The sequence below is a fragment of the Cyrtonyx montezumae genome, unplaced genomic scaffold (assembly GCF_038088225.1).
Source record: "Cyrtonyx montezumae isolate F1298 unplaced genomic scaffold, pur_monq_1.0 scaffold_10, whole genome shotgun sequence".
In the NCBI taxonomy this organism is placed as follows: Eukaryota; Metazoa; Chordata; class Aves; order Galliformes; family Odontophoridae; genus Cyrtonyx; species Cyrtonyx montezumae.
The window spans coordinates 25,664,299-25,685,873 of record NW_027071826.1 but is presented as its reverse complement, the minus strand read 5'-3'; positions in this window follow the sequence as shown (position 1 = coordinate 25,685,873).

The window sequence follows — 21,575 nt, the reverse complement described above, 5'->3', positions numbered from 1 at the left end:
ATTCCATGTGGAACTGAGATCAGCGTAGCCTGCTGTTACTTGCCTTGTACAAACACGCTGGTCATATATATGATGGTTGCTACAAAAGTAATCACTCTTGTTTTATTACATTGGACCACAAAATCAGAGGTGAATGGTGGTAGTATGGCAGTAGAGGTTGAACCTTCCTGCCAGTATTCAATTACACTTTTATTCTGTGCGACTGTCTGAGGGATAGTCTGACAAAATGATGTCTGACATTAGAAGTGCTTATGAGGTGAAGGTGTGTCACTGAATTCTTCCATGTGGAAAAAAACACATCCACTGACAATCATTAACACTCATGACTGTTTATGGAGACCAAACTGCGTGTGAGCACCATGAGGCAGTGGATGGTGCATTTTAGCAGTAGCAAAAGTGGTTGCCTCCAGTGGTGCAGATTCTTACAAGCAGCATGCAGGCTCTTGTTCGTTGCTGTTGAAAATGGTGGTGACTATGCTGAAAAAGAGTGTTTCATACCTGAGAACTTGCTCTATCAAATAATTTTATTGTGTTCTTTGTATCTCTTGTAGTTTCAGTGGAAATAAGTAGGACACATTACTTTCAAAGAAACCTATATATTATATCAAAGACTGAAGTCTTATTTCAAGGCAAATAAAATTAAATTAAGTGAAACAGCAAGCACATCAGTTAAACATAGAAAAGTATTATTCACTGTTGCTTTCTCTGACATCATGCCAACTAACCACTAACATTATCAAATTGGGTTGTTTTCTATTTATTCCAAGAATGCATGAAGAAGCATTTTCTCCCAAAAGCAATCCAATGCAGATACCTCATACTACAGTCTGGATTATGAGTTTATAGCTGGAAGGAAACTATCTCACAAGCCACCACTCCCAACTCAGTAGTTTAACCCCATCTTTTGAACTGTGTCTAAAAAATTTCATCATAATTGGATTTTTTGAGCATTTGTTTCGAAACTGGAAATATATAAGCCTTCTGAAAAACACGTTCTTGCTCACTGTTCTCTCCCAGGCTTCCTATTTGTTTCAACTACAGTACGAGTATTCAATCTGCTCTTCAGGGATATAGTTATCTCTGAACTGCTTCTGTCCCATTTTATATTAAAAGAGATGAAAGCACTCCAGCTGATAGATGTCAAATTAAACTAGTGAAGTTTTGAAAGATGGGCATTCTTAATAGTGGAAACTTCCCTAGACCTATCACATTCTCTTGCTCGGTCTCCAGAAGATCGCATTGTAGAACTCAGTATAAGAAACAACTGTTTTGACAAGTTACCTTTTCCTCTTATGATACAGTGGTGTAGTCAGAAGCTATGAAGTTCCCTCTAAAAGGCCAGTGAATTCTAAGACACATCATTCTCTGTTATCAAAGGTTTCCAGTCACACAATTATAAAGACTGCTTGTCTCACCTTTTGTCAAGGATTAAGTCAGCAGTGAGATGAAACACTGGATTGGAATTTATAGCTGTGACTCTCAGGACCACAATGCCTTTCTATTTTATTTTTTTTAATATGAGTAGGGTAGCTAACTCTTTATAGAGTTACATGTGTAACATAGCAATTCCTAATATTCGGCTATATATTGTAGACTGGGATAAAACTAAAGTTGATCTGATAATAGATACACATAGGAACAGAATTAGAAAAATAACAGGATATTGTTTTATTGTAAAATTGTTCCTAGAGGATGTTAAAATAGATTCACAAAAAATAATGCAAAAATATAACTGCTGCTGGCTTTTTCCAAACACAAGAAGAATCACTGAAATTCTCTTCAGTGATACAAATACCTCAGAAATGCTTGAGAACATTGGTTACTATCTAAGTGTAAATCATCACTGAAATTCCACCCATACTGAAGCCCAATAACTCAAGGAGCTCATACAAACAATTGTTATAAGATTAAACTGGGCATTCTTATCCTTTACATTAGATCAACCTAGTTAGATTCATAGATTCACTGAGTAAAAAGCCAGAACAAACCTTTTTGAACATATAACCTGATTTTTGAAATAGTCGCAATTCTTAAATTTCTTCTTATAGTCCAGTAATACAGTCTTGAATGGAAATCATCAAGAGATATTGAAGTCAGCATTCACTTCAGTAGTTAGTTCCAGAAGCTAATTAGCTTTAGTCCTTTTTAGTTTCCATTTCTTGGGCATTGAAAATTGTGGTTTTCTCCAGTTGAAGTAGAGGGTCCTTTGGAATTCTACTTTCTCACCCATACTTACACAGTGTAATCATGTCACATCTCAAAATTCTTTTTGAGACTGCTTTTTTTGCATTTCCTAATATCGAATATATCTCTAATGCTCTGTACTTCTGCTAATGACCTCATTAAAATGCAAATATCTGTGCTATATAAAATGTTTTAGTATAAGTTTCCCAATCTAGAATAATAAATGCTCTTATCCTTACTCACAAGTCTCTGTTTGCACCAACAATATGATGTTATTCCTTTTTGTTACAGATTAAATTGCTATTTTTTTCACATTTAATTGGATCACTGTTTTTCAGAAGTAGTGGATGTGACATTTATTATGCTTTGCTGTATAACTTTACATTTGATTTTTAAAATATTTTCAGCTATTTCAGTTCATCAAATTTTTCATGTTGTTTTCTATGTCATTTTTTATCACTGATTGCCATTGCATGAATCAATGACCAAGTCATAGAAGTTAGCATTATACATACCCACATTTTAGCTGTGCTTGTAAAATCTGAGTATGACACTTGTATTTTGAGATTCATCAACTGATCCTTAATCTGTTTAACCTATACCAGTATGTACAAGAATGTATATAGAATCACTAAGGCTGGAAAAGACCTCCAAGATAATCTAGTCCAACCATTCACCTACCACCAATATTTACCCCATTAAACAATGTTCCTTAGTACATCTACATGTTTCTTGAACATCTCCAGGGACAGTGAGTCAACCACCTCCCTGGGCAGCCCATTCTAGCATGTGACCACTCTTTCAGAGAAGAAATTTTTCCAAATATCCAACCTGAACCTCCCCTGGCAGAACATGAGGCCACTCCCCTCTAACACTAGTTATGCAGAAGAGGCCAACAACCACCTTGCCACAACCTAGGTTCATAGGTTCATAGGTTCATTCACTCTTTTCCAGACTGAACAATCCCAGTTCCCTCAGCTGCTCCCCATAAGACTTGTGCTCCAGACCCCTCACCAGCTTTGTTCCCCATTTCTGGAAAGAGCAGAATTAAATGTACTGAAAAGATAAATGACTGCTTGCACACATGGCCAGAGGTGTCTAATATTACTTGACTTTGGAGTTGTCAACTCCCTGCAGTTTTCCTTGGGCACATGCCTAGTATTGTGCCCATATGAGCAGCTTAGTGCTACTCCTAGCTAAGCTCCCAAGAGATCTGGGAATTAGGATAGATTTTACTGGCTTTTAGATATCTGTGATAAAGGTGTTTTATTCAAGCTAGATATCCTCTGCTTGAAGTACAAAATTAAAGTGTAGAAAACAGTTTATTTAACCCACTTCAGATGCCTACTCTAGGATGAAATATTCATTTCTCTATTCAAGAATGATTCATTCATACAGTTATCTCAGTCAACACCTACAGTTCGTTGAGAGGAATTGCCCCTTTACACTGCCTACAACCCCTAAAATCCTTGAGACCTCTGCTGCAGTATTTATGTTTACTACAGAGTGATGAAAATATGTATTTAAAAACCATGTTCTCATATATATGTTTGACATAATAGCTCATAATATGGATAGTTACAGAAGCAAGGAAAGTTGTTTCACTCCCATCCTAAGCTTGATAGAAGGCATACCCTTAGGCATACCTGAGAATTTTTTCTCAAAATGGGGAAAAGCAGGAAAAGATATTTCTTCCAATCATAGTCTTCGTGGACAATTAATTGAATTTTAATAAGCTTGTGTACTTTCTTTATATTTGCCATTTCTCGACAATCCAGCAACTAGAGATATGTGTATATATTATCATATATGATGACAAAGATACATGATAACTAGTAAACTATGATAACTAGTAAACATGATAACTAGTAAATGCAAATCTGCAACTTGAATGTAACCTGCAAAAGTAATTAGACCTAAACAAAGGAAAAAAAAGTTAATCAAATAGATAAAAACACACACATACAAATCCAGTTCACCATAGTTCCAGACTTAATTGTTCAAGCTGTTAAAACACCTACAAAATATTGGTAAACTGAATTCCATTTTACTTTTTATAGGCTGTTTTGCTGTGCACATGCTTGTTAGTTCATTTACATAGTAATGAGACTCAGAGACTTAAAGCTTTTCATTTTCACTGAATATTACTTGCAAGCATTATGCATGCTAAATTGGAAAGAGAAAGACTTCTGAAAAGAGAAAAAGAAAGTTTTATAGCTATATGATATATTGAAAGGGAATTTCAATTAACTGAAATTTTCTAGGTTGGAATAAAAGGAATTTCTGTTTACAACATAGTTAAAGACACCCTTTACTGACAGGGTAGTGTTTACATATTATGATTTGCAGAGTCCAGATAATTACCAAATTGTTTAAAATATAGAAATGTACATCTCGATTCTACTTCAGGTATTCATGGAGAAAATATTTTTATATATGCTGTCTTAGAGAAAATATCCCAAAGCATTTTAGTCTTCTTTAGGATTTATGTGATTCCTCTGTGAGAAAGTAAGACATTCAGTAAAGGATCTCCATGTGATTTTCTCCAGTGGGGCCATCCTGATGACATGAAACACATGAACAGTGTTATGGTTTTGTGGTTTTCATTGTGTTGTTGATATTCCACATCATAACATCATGTGTAACAAACACAAAACCGTAACAAACAGGAATTTCATCAGCTGGTACTGTTTTTATACTTCTACACAAGTAAACCAAAGGAAGTAGTTAAATCTGTGAAATTAAGAGTTTTTCTGATACTAGTATTGTTATTTTTATGATTTCTGTCATTCAACATTTCTTCTTTTTCTATTTTCTTGTATATGTTATTGATAAATTATAAAAATTAGATTACAGGTCAATAAATTAATATGGATGAAGACAGAAGATGTTCCATCCTGTATCTATTTATTAGGCTGAGTTTAAAACCATAAACATGACTTTAGTTTTCTACAATATTTTGCTAATTGTTACACATTTTAATGGTGAAGTGAATGCATAAGTAGATATTTAATATACTACTATAATTTTATATGTTTGAATATATTTGCTTTTGGAGTTATCACATATTTATTTTATTTTTCTGTGAATTAAGTTTACTTATTTGAAAATTTTAGAACAATTTCTGGAATTATGTACTGTTTTTTAACCCAACAGAACCCTAAACACCATGCAGTCATTCACCCACTGCTTAGCAACAACTGAACTTTAGTATGTTATCAACAATATTTTTCTTCTAAAGACAAAACAAGGCACCATATCAGACAGAATGAAGGAAAAATCAACTCTGTCCCAGCTGAAAGCAGGACTAGTATACATAAATTTAGTATTGAAATAATAATGTAGAATGATAGTTTCTGTTTCTAGATAGGTCAAATAGACTATTTTATACAGCCACTGATAATCCATTCAGTATAAGTATTGGTATGGATTTTAATACATAAGTCAAGGTGTTGGAATTTGTATTTTTTCATTCTGCTTTTTTATGGATACTGTTTTTTATCAGAATCAAACTTCAAGAAAGACTGTTTCAGAATCTGACCAGGTATGTGTTTTATTAATAAGGACAGATAAAGTAGATGCTAAGAATCCTTCCTTCATAGTGACTTTTACTTCATAATGGCTTAGTATCACACTGTGGTGATGGTGTTGATAGGCTATATTACATTATTATCATGATTATAAAAGTATTCTTAAATACACATTTAATAAAATCTTAATCTAGAAATAGTCAAAGGAAGTGCATCAGCTTAACTGATAACACAGTAGCATTCACTAAGTACAAAATAATCTAAACATTCATCATACTTGTTTACTCTGTGAATAGTCATGCATGTCTTAGCCATTTTGATATTTTCCTCTAACTCAATATATACTTTTTTTGTGTTGTATTAAATATATCATGGAATCATATTCTATCCCAAGTTCAAAAGAGCCCATACGATCTTTCAGTCAAGCTCCTGGCTCCAAACATGACCACCCAAAAATAAGACCATAGAACTGAGTGCATTGTTCAGACAATTCTTGTAGACCAGATTGGTGCAGACAAGTTCCACAAGGAGCCTGTTCCAGTGCCTGGCCACCCTCCAGTGAAGAACCTTTTCTTGATATCCAAACTGACTCTGCCCTGTCTCAGCTTCATCCCATTCCCTTAGGTAACATCATGCTGTCTAGTAAACTGAATAATACATCACAAGATTGTGATGGCTTATGTAATGGTAATAAGATATACATTAACATAAGCAAATATCTTTGTGTGTGTAATAAATATTTCACTTTCTGTTATTAACATCATCAACCTAGAGGTAAGGATACCATCCATTTAAAGACTCAGAGCAACCATAGTAAACTTTTACAATAGAGTACATATTATCTATCATCACATAGAATACATTAATTTTCAAAACGCACAGTAATTTCTGTCATCAAAATATTTTAAGAAATCTGATCTTCACAGCAATTGAGACAGTCACAAGTGACAGCCTCGGGTAGAAATTAGTATTAATGGTAGTTTGACTCATCACACTAGCAGATTTTTTCCAATTCTGTCTCATTCCTAAAGGAAAACAAACAACAACAACAACAAAAAAAAACAGTGCTATACTGAAAATAGTCTATTGAAATGTTTGTTGCCATTTTGTCTACCAGTTCTGTACTGATAAAGACATCATATCTTACCCCGAATGAAATATCATGCAAATATAGTAATCGGACTAGATATAACCAAAGGTTTCTACAGAAAAAATTGTAAATGAATTAAGTGTAAAAAAAAAACGTTAAAAATAGTACTTGTCATAGCAGTGAAGAAAAATAAAGATGGGTCAATAGTAGTAGAAATCTGTATCATCGTACAGAAATTGTAAGATTGCTCACACTGGAAACGTTTAACTTTGCAATTCTATCTATCACAAGTAACAGGGATGCTGGCTGTTATTGGAAAGATAAACAATATTTGTACTTTAAAACCTGCACTATCTATACCTATATGAGTCACAAATTATTCTGCCCTGTATATACATACAAGTGAGAACTTATACATGATCAAGACTGTACTAACTCTACCTTGACATGCACTTGGAAAAATATATGATAACATTTTAGAGCATTTTTTTCTGCATATGAAGAAAGTCTATCTTGATAGATGGTCCAAAACCAAGGTTATTGGAAAGTATATGCCTCGTAAGATTAATAGAACATCTAATAAAAAATACCTTGATGGATGGATTCTCCACAAAATGGTTGTAGTTTCAAAGAAAACAGGAAGCTTATGTAGGAACACAACCTCTTACAAGAATCATGTAACTTAAACAGGTGTAAAATCATCAGTATTGACCACAACTAATAAAATGGCTGTATCCAACCTTGCATTAAGAATAACAGGATGAATAAACCACTAGCAAATTCCACTGAGTTCCACAGATGTCTCTTCACACTGAAATATACTAGTTAGGTGAGTATTATTTTTTTTATCGCTAAAATGAATTGTGATGAAACATTTAACAGAAAGGACTGTTCATCAATTTTGGCTGAGACTCTGGAAAATCAATCAGTGATTCAGTAAGAAAAAAATAGTTCTTGACTTTTGTCCTCAAAAGTACACAGAGATCTTTTCAAATATCCTTTTCAGTGTTGTGTTGATCCCTTAAAAAAAAACAACCAGAATACATTCAAACTCAGCATCAGCTTCAGTGTAAGAAAACTTCAAAAATCCACCATTATAATACTTTACTTCAAAATGGCAAGCTGCAAACAAAATTAGGGAATCTGTTAAAAGAAAAATAACAAAACAGTTAAAAGTATAAATTATGTGTAGAAATATATTTATATATTTATTAAAAATTTCTCTTATACTTGTTTGAATTATGTATATTACATCAGGAAAACATGTAAGAAGCTGCATGAACAGTTAATAATGTAAAAGAGCATGTTACAGCATTGTCTTTGAAACACGTAAGTTGCAACTGGATGAAGTTGGACAATACAAACCCTGCCTAAGATCAGATACTATTCACCTGAAAGTTTTAAGAAATTAATGAAATTTTTAATTAATTTATTCAAGGTAAGAAATGCAATTTTTTTATTATTATTATTAGCAGTGCTCTGAGTATTATCCATGTAATAACAGACCAAGAAACATGCCACCTGCACCCATCAAATGAGGAAAAACTGAAATACAAATTAAACTTATCAAATAAGTGGATAAATACTGATGGAGGAATCCTACAACTTTTATAGAAAAAAAATACTGAGGTAGTAAACAAGAACTTACGTAACATAACTAGATTTACATTGTTTATATATACAACCAAAAGGCTTATGACAAGATTCCTTATCCAAGTGATCTCTTATAGACTAATCCATCGCTAGTTTTGTGATAGTAGAGGGAAGGTAATTTCATGGAATTATAATTCATTTGAAAGTAGAATAGAAGGGTAAAAGGGATTAGTGTTCATATAAATGAGTTATTGCCTCCACAGTTCCACAGAAATAAGCACTCAAACAACTATAGAGCACGATATGCATAAGTAAAGTTAGTAAAAGCTAAAGTTGATTATGTAGAGTTGGAAAAGGATCTGACTATACTGAATAATCAGATAACAAGATGACAATAAAATGCAAAAGAATATCAATAGTTTTCTGTACTCTTATGTTCCTCTCTTTTCCTTTATTCGATGTTATTTTGGAGCTCTTAAAATACAACAAACAAAACAAAAAAAAAAACAAAAACAAGGAAGGTGGTATTCTGCTAAAGATTTTCCAAGAAGTTTTAAGTTTTCCCACTAATTTTCTTCATTTTGAAGGTGCAGTTGAGGGTTTTTTTTTTTTTCCTTTTAATGTAAAATACACTAATTTTAATTTGTTATGGCTTTTATGTTTTGTTTGTTATACAAACAGAGACTACACAAAACTTAATTTGCTCCATTTCTATTTGCTGGAATGATTTGTCTTTCCAAACTGAAAAGATAGAATTTCTTTTTTTTTTTTTTTTTTTTTGCTTCTCAGCTGCAGAAAAGCATGCTAGGAAAGTGGTGTAGGCAATGTGGGCAATCTGTGCCCCATTGCCAAACACAAATAAGAGATATCAGTTATAGCCTGTCATCCAAGACATAACTATTATGTATTAACATATTTTTTCATTGACAGATTAGCTGTGCTCTCTTGCTCTGAATTCTAGATCAATTTCTGTAAAAGAGCAGATTTCCAGTGAGGTGGAAAGACCGAGCTATCGCCATCAATCTGTTGATCTGCCTGTCTACTACAGCTTCCAAAAGGAATGTTTGAGCCTCCATTGGCAGAGATAGGTACATAATCCTTCACTCTTTGCCTTTTGAGTGCTTAAAATATTCCCTGAAAGCCTACAAAGATTATTAGTAAGATGCAGATATATAATTCCTATGTTAGATAATATGCAAGGATGATACAGTGTGGATAGATGACTGTCAATTGCATCAACTACCTTTAAAAAGCACTTCAGACACCTAATAGATTTGACTCAGTTGAATCCAGAGTTACTATTCTTCTCATTATCCAAGGAAGAAATTTGAGAGAGTATTTAATTGCTATTTTCTCTCATCTTTCATTTTGTTTTGTAAACAAATCCTCTGCTGTGTTTTGATTCCTGTCACCTGTACAACAGCAGTTCATTATTAGTCATTCTACAGCTAGACTTATATTTGGCATAAATAAGTACATGGCTTCAGAGAAACTTGGTAATTTACATGACCTGAGGTTTCTACCTGTCTGATGTTTCTCTCAAAGTTTTACTAGCAATAAGGAACAGAAAATAAGAGGGGAATAAAAACCTTATACAAAAGAGAAAAGAGTGAAAAGAATTTTGATGATATGACTCACTAAAAACTTACATCAGCACACTGATTCAATCTTTGTAAATTCAGGAGATGTCAGTGACTATAAAGGATAGGGTTTTTTTTATTCACTTTTACTATCCTCAAGCCATTTGAACAGAGGAATTTACATGAGGACTAAGAAGGGAAGATGACGTTATTTTCAAAATATTTCTTCAATTAAGATTTTCTATAAACAGTATGTAAACCATTGACACTTTTCAATGCTCAAGATTTGAACAGTTTCTTGAACCTGATGTATCAGTTGGAAAGCATTTTAGAAAAGTGGAAAAATGTAATTATTAAAAGGTTACATAGGTGTTTCTGCTCTGTTTGTCCATAACACTCTCAGTACAGCATGACTGTCTCTGCATTCTAAAACCCAGCAGCAACGGCAAATTTTGCTGCTAAAACACTTAACAAGGGTGCTTTCCAGCAGTCAGTTAATTTGAAAATTGTAATAAAGTAAAGCAAGTATAATGGCCCCATATTATGTCAGTCTATGCCATTGCTTCCCTTGTTGCTTTCTGATATTTTACATTTCTCCTTCCACAGCCATTGTTATTAATAATCTAATCTCACACATGCTGGTATTTTTGTCTGTTTGAACATCTTTTTTACATGAAATGATCGTAGTATTTCATGGCTAATCATCTTTCTTCTTATGTGCTTTATTGTCAATGTACATTACTACACGGAAAAAAAATACCAATACTCTGTGCTATTATCAGTTGCTATGACTGCCCATACAATAGCTGTTTGGTTTCAATTTATTTTAACTATTCAAGATGTTTAAATTTAAGCATTAACATTCCATCATTCCCTGAAGAAGTAGCTGAGTACCCAAATGAAGAATTCTGAAGTCACAGATAAAGAATACTTATCTTTTCAGGGTAAAATGCAGTGATACTTTTACATCACTCAGTGGAAACATAGATATGCAGAATGCAGCAGAAAAGAACAAAAGAATAAGCCAGAACTGAGATGTATACAGAACTGGATGTAACACTTCCTTTTGATAGAGGCTATACTTGACCAGAAGACACACTTGATAAAGTTTTGAAATGATTCAGGGGAAATTGCTTCTTATTATGTTACCAAAGTACCAGGTGCAATTAGTTGTTGATCAGATTTTTATCCTCAAAGAAAAAGGACACAGCTATAGCTTCCTAATTTATAAAAGCTGAAGGGACTATCATATATGGCTTAACTGCAGCAACAGCATCCCAACTTGGCTATCAAACAGCCAAGTCTTTTTTTTTTCCCTCCATATATTTCCATTTGGATTGAATCATTTCATCTTGCCTAAATGCAGTATACACGCTGTGCTGCACCCAGCCGTTTCCTACTATTCCTGAGATTTGTACTTTTAAATATCAGGTAAAGCATTTTCAAACTGCTTACACATTAACTTTGAGAACACCTCCATCATCTTTGTTCACATCCTTATCTAATTTAACTGACCTTGAGAGCCTAGTCATGTCTATCTGCTTAATCAAGAATTGGCAAATATTATAAATGACACAGATCCTGAGTATACTAAATCTATTCAATTTTCATCTTACTCATCTTCCTATACTGAAAAGCACTGGAGCTTGAAAATAGCCCTGAAGAAATGGCACAAGCAAGAGGAAGCAAGTGTTACTACTATTCATTTTGGCACACTGCGTAAAACAATAATATTGATTTGTGTACTGCAACTATGAAAAGAGGTTGCCTTTTACTTCAGATATATTTCATGGTAACAGAATAGAAGACTTTTCTTCACACTTACTGGAAGCATAGTACAACAGCTTTGCAGCAAATTTGACATCTTCATGTCATGATCACTTTAACATGCTTTGCCTTTCCAAATTATAAGGCAGCTTCACAACACCACTGACTTCAGCAAATATTACCACCATTTTGAATGATATATCAAGAAAATATGTAAGGCACTGAGAAACTAAATGAGTCCAAGTCTCTTTCAAATGGCCATTTCACTAGAATTTTTTCCTAGACTTAACAGTCATTAAGTACTCTGGATCTAATAAAGTCTAATTTAAGTAGTACAGTAGTTAATATGTAGTAATGTCATTCTGAGAAATCTCCAGTACATAGAAATAAAGAAATTTACAGAGTGTAACTCTTGTTTGCTGTATAGTACAGTATGCACAAACATGGTTTGTGCTTTTCTGTGCATAGAATTCTGTTGGAATGAGTCTGAAAATGCAGTTTCCACTTACTGCTATATTCAGTGTTTATGCCAATTTTGAATTAAGTTTTCCAACTCAATTTTAAAGCAATTAGCACTCTTTAGTGTGATTCTATTAATTATACAATCAATCAAAGAAGCTTTTAATTCTTCTCCCTTTTTTAAGCCAAAATGTTCTCCACAAAGAAAATAAAATGATGTTCTGATGTTCTTTTTTTTTTTCTCTCACAGGCTGTTCATTGCTCATTCTAAATTTCTTTAGAATTTTCTGTACAAAATGGAACAAGGTTTTCGCTGAGGAATCTCAACTGAGTTCTGTTTCCTTGGTGAAATTTAGTCAATAACTGTTTTCTGCAAAAAGGATGAGTAATACATCCATCAATTTTTATAGAGCTAGAAAACTGTTCAACATAGCCATTTCACTGTAATCTATACATGGCAAATCCCTCAAAAAGTAGTATCTGAATAGCTAGGCAGGACTTTAGAAAGAGACGCATAAATAAATAAATATATTAAAAAATTGTGACTGATGTTCCACCAGTAACTCAAATTTGCCCTTATTACTCTCCATATGCCTATCAATACACAACAGTTTTGGTCAATCCAAATTCTCTCCCAAGCAGTCTAATTTTTCTCTATTCATGGTCTTCTGCAGCTTAACAAGGTAGGTGCTTTCAGAGTAAACCTGTTCAGTAGAGCCTAGACACTACGAAGTTGGAGCAAGTGCTTTCAGTTCAAATTTGATGATATATTACATCACTTTTAATAACTTTGAGATTAAACAAAATATGATGAAACTAAGTCTCCTACTTTCCATTACCCAGTTATCTCTCCCAGCTGACAAAATTCCCTAAATACTAAGACAACTGCAACATGAGAAAATGCTTCATGGAGTTCTTATAGTCCATAGGTTTGCTGGGAGCCAGAAAGAAAACAAATGTTTTCCATAATCTCATGATTAGAGCACTAACACAATAAATGTAATAGCTATGACTCAGAGCCTCTGCAGTGTTGCACTCTGCAGAGTGGAACAGTTGTTGTTGTTGTCTCATATGGAAGGAATTTGTGAAACAAAGGCTATTCGTCAGATTTCTTCTTGTGGATGTTAGTTACTAGAAGGTCCATACATCTTGCTGTTTGTTTCCAAAAATAATGTATCTTGCATATGTAGTACCTGTGCAGATAACATCTGAAACAGACTCTTTGTGACCCAAAACACAGGAATGTTTTTCTATCAGGCAGATATTTACTCCAGGAATTGAGAACTTCACCCACTCCTAACATCAAATATATCTTTAAGTGTACATCTATCTCTTGGAAACTTACTGAATATTTTAGTTATTTTGTGCTGATTCCCAGAAGATTTCATTCTCCTAATTTACTAAGATCCTGGGAAATTTGCAGTTATTTCTGTAATTTACCATGGAAAAGAAGATGTTATATACAGTGAAATAGAGTGGTAAATGTAATCCTCAGCATCTTTCAGCCAATTTGGTTAACAAATCCAAGGAATTATGTGTTCTCAAGCACCATCTAGAGGTATTTTCATGGTTTACACATTATTAGAACTTCACCAGAATAGATTTTCACAAGATTGAGAATGATTTAAATCAAGATCATGTTATACAGTGGCTTTCATTTCTACTGATTCTAGAGATTAGTGTTTTGCATGTTATTTTGTTCTCTGGAAAACTTAAATGTGGTTAAAGTTTATTTCAAGCACAATAAGAAAAATAAAAGAAGTATGAGTTTGAATGGGAAGTTTGTACCTAGAAGTAGAAATTAATAGAAATCTTCATCTTCAGAAGTCATGACTTGAAATTCTCAAGCTGAGTCTAGAATTGAGAGATAAAAACAGAATACATATCTAAAAATACGTATTTTAAGCTGGGTATAGTATATAACTATAATGTAACTATAGCTATATACTAGTAGCATAAGCTGAGTGTATATAACTTAAGTTATATACACTTCCATCTGCGGTCTCATTACTGGGTGAATTTCCAGAGAAAAATATAAGTTTTTTGGCAGCCTTAACTCATCTTAACTACAGATTTAACACTAAAAACAATGAATCGGATACACTGTTTTTTTATTTTATGGTTGTTTCATGGAGGCTTCATCCCAACTCCATTCACTGTATCTGGGGCATAGTTGCTTCCTTTCTATATACAGGACAGATTTATCTTCTACAAACTGTTCAGTTTTCAGAAGTAAAAAAAAAAAAGTTTTGTTTTGTGATGGTTTTTGATGTCTCTTTTTTTTCCCCTCTTCTTTTCAGGTAACATATAAGTAGGAATATACTTGTTTTTCACCAAACACAAACTACTTATTTACTATTCTTAGGTACAGTAATTTGTCTGTAAAAATGAATTGGAAACTTCTTATAACATTAAAAATATACTTGTATTTATATTTTTGTTATTGCTATGGCAATAACTAATATCAGAATTTTAATTACTTATTTATTGTTACATGCACACAGAAACATGGCCCACCTGATGTGCTCCAATACTGGATATTACTTATTACCAAACAAAGTTGTTTTTTATTTTAAATGCTAAAGAATAAAAGGTGTTTTGCAGATAAAGTAAAAAAATAAAAAATAAAAAAATCATCAACTTGAGACATATCAGTGAGATTCTGAATGTCTTTAAATATGTAATAATGAAGACCATAGGTTTTATTTCAACATTTACTCTTGTTAAAAATAGTTTGCTTTCAACCTACTTTGGTTCTTTTGGGGGATTAATTCAGTTCCTGAGAATGTATGTGCACTTCTTGTATTTTGCTGTTTCGATGGAAGATATGAAATTTCACATTCTCTAAAATGGCTTTTCATGTTGTCATTTATCATACCTTAGTTTCAAGCGACACAAAGCTCTTTAGCTGTGTTAGTACTGTGCAGCTTCTCCATAACTCACTGTCCTGTATCCTCATATCTCACTTTTTATATTTTGCTTGATATTGTTTCTAAAAATGTGATTAGGGAAGAAACATTTAACTGTTAGTCTAATACACTATCCATATGGATGGAAGCGTTTTTCTTTCCTATTAATGCATGAAAAATGCTTGAGTACAGTAACATCATAACTACGATCTGAGTAATTTCTGTTGTATACCAACAGCATCTGTCATTATTCGCAGAATAGAAGAAAGATAATTTCAGTTAGCTACATTTTAATCTGCATAATAAATTAAAATATAGACACTTTAAAAGCATATTTAGATACAGATTAAATCCTTTATTAATATTCTCACCAATACTCCCATTCCTATTGCCGAAGAAATTAATCATTTCTTCCTGTTTTCCATGTTTCAGAACAATCTCCTTCAAGAGTTCCTGACAATACATCTTTAGAGTAATTAGCTCTAATCAGACTCCTTGTTGTATTTCAACTTCAGCAAAGAAAAGGGACTGTCATTCTACATATTCTACTTTTTTGAACTGTTGTTTCCAACAACTTTTGATACTACTGAAATCATCATTTCTTTCTATGCTCAAATTTCACGTCTCTTAAAAGCCTAGGTTACACATTAACTAATTGAAAGAAACAGTAGCATCCTTAGTGTCTCACTCCAATTAATAGGAGGGAGAGGAGGTTCTTTTGATATATGTGTACCCAGCAGCAAGATTAAGACACAACAGGTCAAACATTAGCCCAAGCATTATATTACAAATTCTAGCAGCTTAGAGAGAAGGGGAAGGGAAGATGAGCGATAAAGAAGAGATAGGAAATAAAAGAAAGAAGTATTTGCAGAAAGTGAGTTCAAATAGTTCAGATGCTGATCTCCAATAGCAATGAGTCATTGGAGGTTGTGTTGTTCGGTTGACCACAACTTCTTTATTATTTTCTTAACAACAGTAGCAACTTATGTGGTCGAGTCAGCTCTTTCTGGAGAGACAGCTCCTGGTATTTTGGATGTCTGCAGGAAATCCTTTGTTCCCATCTTCTTGCCTTTGCCAGCAGATGAGAGAGAGCAGGGAGATGTCAAAATATATCTTGCCTTCACAGATACAAAGGTATCATCCCCCAATCTCCCATACCAGTTATTTTGTCAAGGATAGATCTTCTGCCAGTAAACATTTCCTGAGCACCCTCTTTCGAAGGCAAACACCTCCAAAGAAGTGCTTTCAAATGTAAAACTGCCCACAAAGCGGAGCCGGCCATACAACACCTACCACTGCCTCCTAGATAAGCTAGAGTCTTATCACAGAAAATGCCTCAGAAAGCAAACTTTGAGACACGAGAACAATTGTCTTTCATACTCAGTAAATACCTCTTCACAGAAAAAGTGGTTCATTTCTGATTATTTATTGAAGGAAACTGCATTTTTCTGAAACATATTTCTTACTATAAAACGACCTTCTTTCTAAGCATGCTTACAGTGAAATTCTTTTTAACTGGATGTTTTTGTTTGCATGTTTGTCAGAATGCAGTCTAGTTAAGATTGAACTGGCAAAGAGGATGTCCATATTGCCTAAATTTGGGGCTAATCCAAGAGCTATAGGTAAAAGATAGAACAGCTCTTTACAAAAAGGACTGAATAGGTCACAATATAGTCTGTGTGAATAAAAAATATTATCGTTCTTCTCACCATCAATTGTTTTTGAAGATGGAAGACCTCATAACACTGATGATTATGTTAACAAGAAACTGAGAACATTTTTGGTGCCAAATTTGGTGGAAAATGAAGAAGTGAAGAAAAAGAACATGTTCTGTTGTAATAATATCTCATGCTGCCAAGGACAGAAAAAAATAATCAAAGCCATGATTTATATAAGCTCTTACAGTATAACCTGAAATTTTTTGCTAATGTCTTCTTTAATGAATGATATCTCAAGGGCAATCCACTTTTGCTGTCCACATCACACTAAAAAAATGAATTGCTGATTACTGTAATATGAATAAAGATAGACGTAGATGGTAACCCACATTCATTTGTGTGAATATTCCTTCCTTACAATTAGTTACAGTGGCTTTAGGAAGGCTCATGTGAGTAACAACGCATCACATTACCCCTTAGAAGTTCAAAATCCCTGCAGACATAAGAAAAATAAATAAATGGTGTCTGTTGCTTTTTTCATAAAATCATCCAATTCTGAGCAAATTAAGCTTAAATGAACATAAAGATTTGAGCTGCACTGTTCATTGTTTTTTCACTGTATGCCTTTGCACCACAGCAGGAGATTTACACGTCTTTGCAATATTAATATTTCTAAACATCTGGTATATCTTACATGAGTTCACAGAAAACTTGCAGTGAAAGCCTAGGGGAGGGGGGGGGGGTAAAATTAGTTTAAAACAAGATTCGAGGAATAAAATTCTACTTACAGCATTCTCTGCAAACCTGTTTCAATAGTGCATTGATTTCTATTGGAGGTTTTAAAACGTTCCCCTATATGAAACAGAACAAACTCTAGCAGTGCAGAATGGTCCAGGAGAGAACATGTCACTACACAATTCATTGCTTTAACTCTCATAACTAGTTTACAATATGCACAGACATGTACACAAGCAGGCTCTCAACTCTGTCTTTGGGGATTTACACAGAAAAATAAAAATCCCTGCCATCTAAGGTCACATAGTAATTGCTTACTTATCAGAAGTTCTAAACTAATAAAATGAAAGTTATGACAGTCTTCATCACTGATTTAAAAATATGTTATTTCATAGAAAAAAAGGAGATATAATTCCCTTCTCATTACAATTCTGGGGGCAGGGAGAATGGAATAAAGGCTCATTTCAGAAATGATTTTGTGATTAATATTTAAAATGACATGCTTATTGTAAGATCCAAGATTAACTTTTTTAATTGTTCTGTGAGTATTTGATTCTGTCATAGGAAAACAGTGCATCCTGAAAGTAATAATAAATGAGTTTGAGTATCACACAAATATTTTTCTTCGTTCTGTATTTTAATTGACTTAGTGGTTTGGTTTTACCTCTTTTGATGAAAACTAGTCAATGATACATTGACTGTAAACGTTAATGAATTCCCAGTATCCAATAATTTTCAGGATTTAGAGACCCGCTTACTTCACCCTATTGGATTAGGCCACTTGAATTCATTTTAATTGCCTCAGAAAGTATCTAATATTTAAAATATTATGGAAAGGTATAAACATAACTATAACCTTTAAAATACAAATTCTTTAAGGGTAAACTTGTAAGAAACAAGCATATGCTGCAGATGTGGCTTTTGCAAGCACAACAATAAATATCCCAGGTGCTACATGTTTGTTGTTTCAGTTTTTAATTGTTTATTTTGTTCTATGTAGTTTTATTCTCCTTATCTGTCTATATTACATTCTTTTTATGTAAATGTTAGACTATAAGGTGAAGTCAAACAACTACAGCTGTGCATACTGGCAGAATTAAATGTTAGAAGTTTAAAGATCTGTCATATTTTCAGAAAAAAATGGGTTGAAAAGCATTTGTTTTCAGGGTGGATGGACTTTTACTATTTCTTCTGGCAAGTAAAATGTTTTCAAAACTAAACCCTCACATTCACTGTTAATTAGCTCACTCAATCAGGAAAAGAAGTTGTTTCTAAGAGAAAAATTCTAAATGGAACCTGTAAGAGTCATACAACTCTTTCAAATTATAATAGTCTGGAATTTCACTGTCCCTCACCTTCCCCACCCACAGTCCTTTTGATAAGTCATGCTCAAACTATGTGTACTTTCACCAGAAAGCACTTTTAAAAACACAGCACCAAATATTTAAGGCTTCATTTGCTTGATTGTGGAGTAAAGAAGAAACCAGTTTTATAGAACCAAAACTTGACATCAGAAAAACTGCATGGTTCTTCCCAACAGAAGAACACTTCTTCACAGATTAAATTATGCAGTAATTTACAGTCAAAAGCAGCAGCAGTTGCTTTCCAAGACCTAATAAACACATTATTTGTCAACCACAGACACCATACATCACATCACAATCAATTTCTCAGATCCCCACCAAGCAACTGAATTCTTCCTTCTGTACATATTTTGAGCTCAAATCTAAAGCTATCATCATTCCTTTTCTCTGTGAATGTTCTGTTTAGCAAGAAAATAATTAGTCAATTGAATAATCAAAAGGCTTTTCAGTTACTACTCTAATTGATCTGAGCAGGGAAAACTTAATCCTCCCAAAGCTATTATTGAAAGCAGACTTTGTGCTTGGACTGCTCTGCTTCAGGTGAAATAGGTACACATCGATGCATCACAATTTGTCACCTCTTCATGAAGGTGCACCTGGTAGGAGAAGTTAATTTTCCTTTTGCAGGCAGTTTCCAAAGCACACAAGGTTTAGAAGCGGGTTAGATTCAAATGGATGGTCAAATGCTGAGAAATATTCTAGCAATGAGCACTACCAGACAGATGACAACATGTGAGTTGTCCTGAAGATATTTCTATTCACAAGAGGATTTCTGTGCTATAGTTGACCTGGGAAGTTTTTTGGGGTTTTTTGTTTGCTTGTTTTTGTTTTTTTTTTAAAAACACCAACTACTAGCAACTGCTTTATCAGGGAGAGGAGAACTGCAGTATAACCTAATTATTCAAGTAAAGGTGTTTTATCTTCATCTCATACGTGCACAAGGAAAGTAAGAGTAGGGCAGACTGAATTGATTAAATCATTTTAATTCCATATTTCTCATGAATACACTGAATTTTCCATTATTTAGCTAAAGTAGAGACATTATGAATTTAAAACTTCTATAAATCAAGTAGAATTATGGACATGCCTTGCAATAAGCTACCAGTGTTGCTGTTAAAGCACAGATTCAATAGATTCAAACTCGAACACAGATAGGAGAAAAACAGCTATCCTTTCTAAATTGCAGCATTTATTTTTCCTAGATAAAGTTTAATTTGATGAGATTTAACAAGTAAACTGGTAACTAATTTTATGTCATGATAATTATAAAATTGACCTCCTCAACTAATTTTTTTTTTTGCACCAGATAATATTTTAGAAGTTTGGATAACTATATTTAATACATACTTGTCTCAGAAATTTATATCAAAAGATGACTGAGAATTCACTACTTTGTAAAATACAAAAAAAAAAAAACACCAAAAACATACACACGAGACCTAAATCTATGACAGCATAATTGAAATAGAAAGTGATCATTCCTAGATTCAGACAGCTGAAGATAAATCTCCAGAGAAGGAGAATCCAAAACCTCCCTTTGCAGCCTGTTTTAGTGCTCCATCACCCTTACTGTGAAGAAGTTTCTTCACGTACTGGAGCAGAACTTCCTATGCTAAAATTTCTGGCCACTTCCCCTTGTCCTATCCCCACAGATTGCTGAGAAGAGGTTAGCTATATTCCTTATACACACTTAAGATATTTACAAACATTGAACATAAACAGGTTGCTCAACCTTTCCTCATAGTGGAGATGCTCCAGTCCCTTTATCATCTTTCTGGCATTCAGCTGGACTCTCTCCAGGAGATCCCTGTTTTTGTTTTTTTTTTGTACCAGGGAGTCCAGAACTGGATACAGCACTCCAGGTGAGGCAGAGTAGAGGGGGAGGGTCACCTCCCTTGACCTGCTGCCCACGCTCTTTTTAATGCCCCCCAGGGTGCCACTGGCCTTCTTGGCACACTGCTGGAAAGAAAGGTCAGTTTGACTATTTTGTGTGCATATAAGTGAAATTATCCTCCCTTCCATGTCCTCATAGATGTTTGATGGACTTCATTTAACCAGTAGTACACACTTACAGCACAAAGTATGAAGTTTTATCACCACTGTTAAAATCTAACATCACAGGATTAAGTTCAACAAATCAATTCACTTGAATTTTAATAAATCAATGTGCTTTTTTTCTTCAAATTAAAACTAGTGAGTCATACTTTTGCTTAAGACATCCTATATCAGCTTTTATACTACTAAAGACAGCTATTTTTGCAAAGGAGAAACTGAAGAAAATTTAAAATCTCAATTACAAATCAAGCCAGGCAAGAGAACTGAGTAATTTTGGGAATTAATTCTTTACTAAAAATATTTTGAAAATGTGTTTGAAATAAATATATTTGTACTTTCAGCTTTGAGTAAGATTCCTAATACTTTCATGTAATATTTTTTACCATCTCTTTGCAAAGCAAATGCTTAATAGTAAGTCTCTGCGCTGATTTCAAGTACTTGCAGTGACTGAAGTGCTCAGGCAACTTCACAACAATGAATTTAAATAATTAAATTTTTTTATAGTTATTTTAAATGACTTTATATTTCCGATTCACATGATTTCTTTCTAAATACGTAGAAAATATTTTTTTAAATCCTTCGATCAGAAACTATAAAATTGAAAAACCCAGAAAAATCTTTATAGTTGAGTCGACCTCAATACAATGGTCT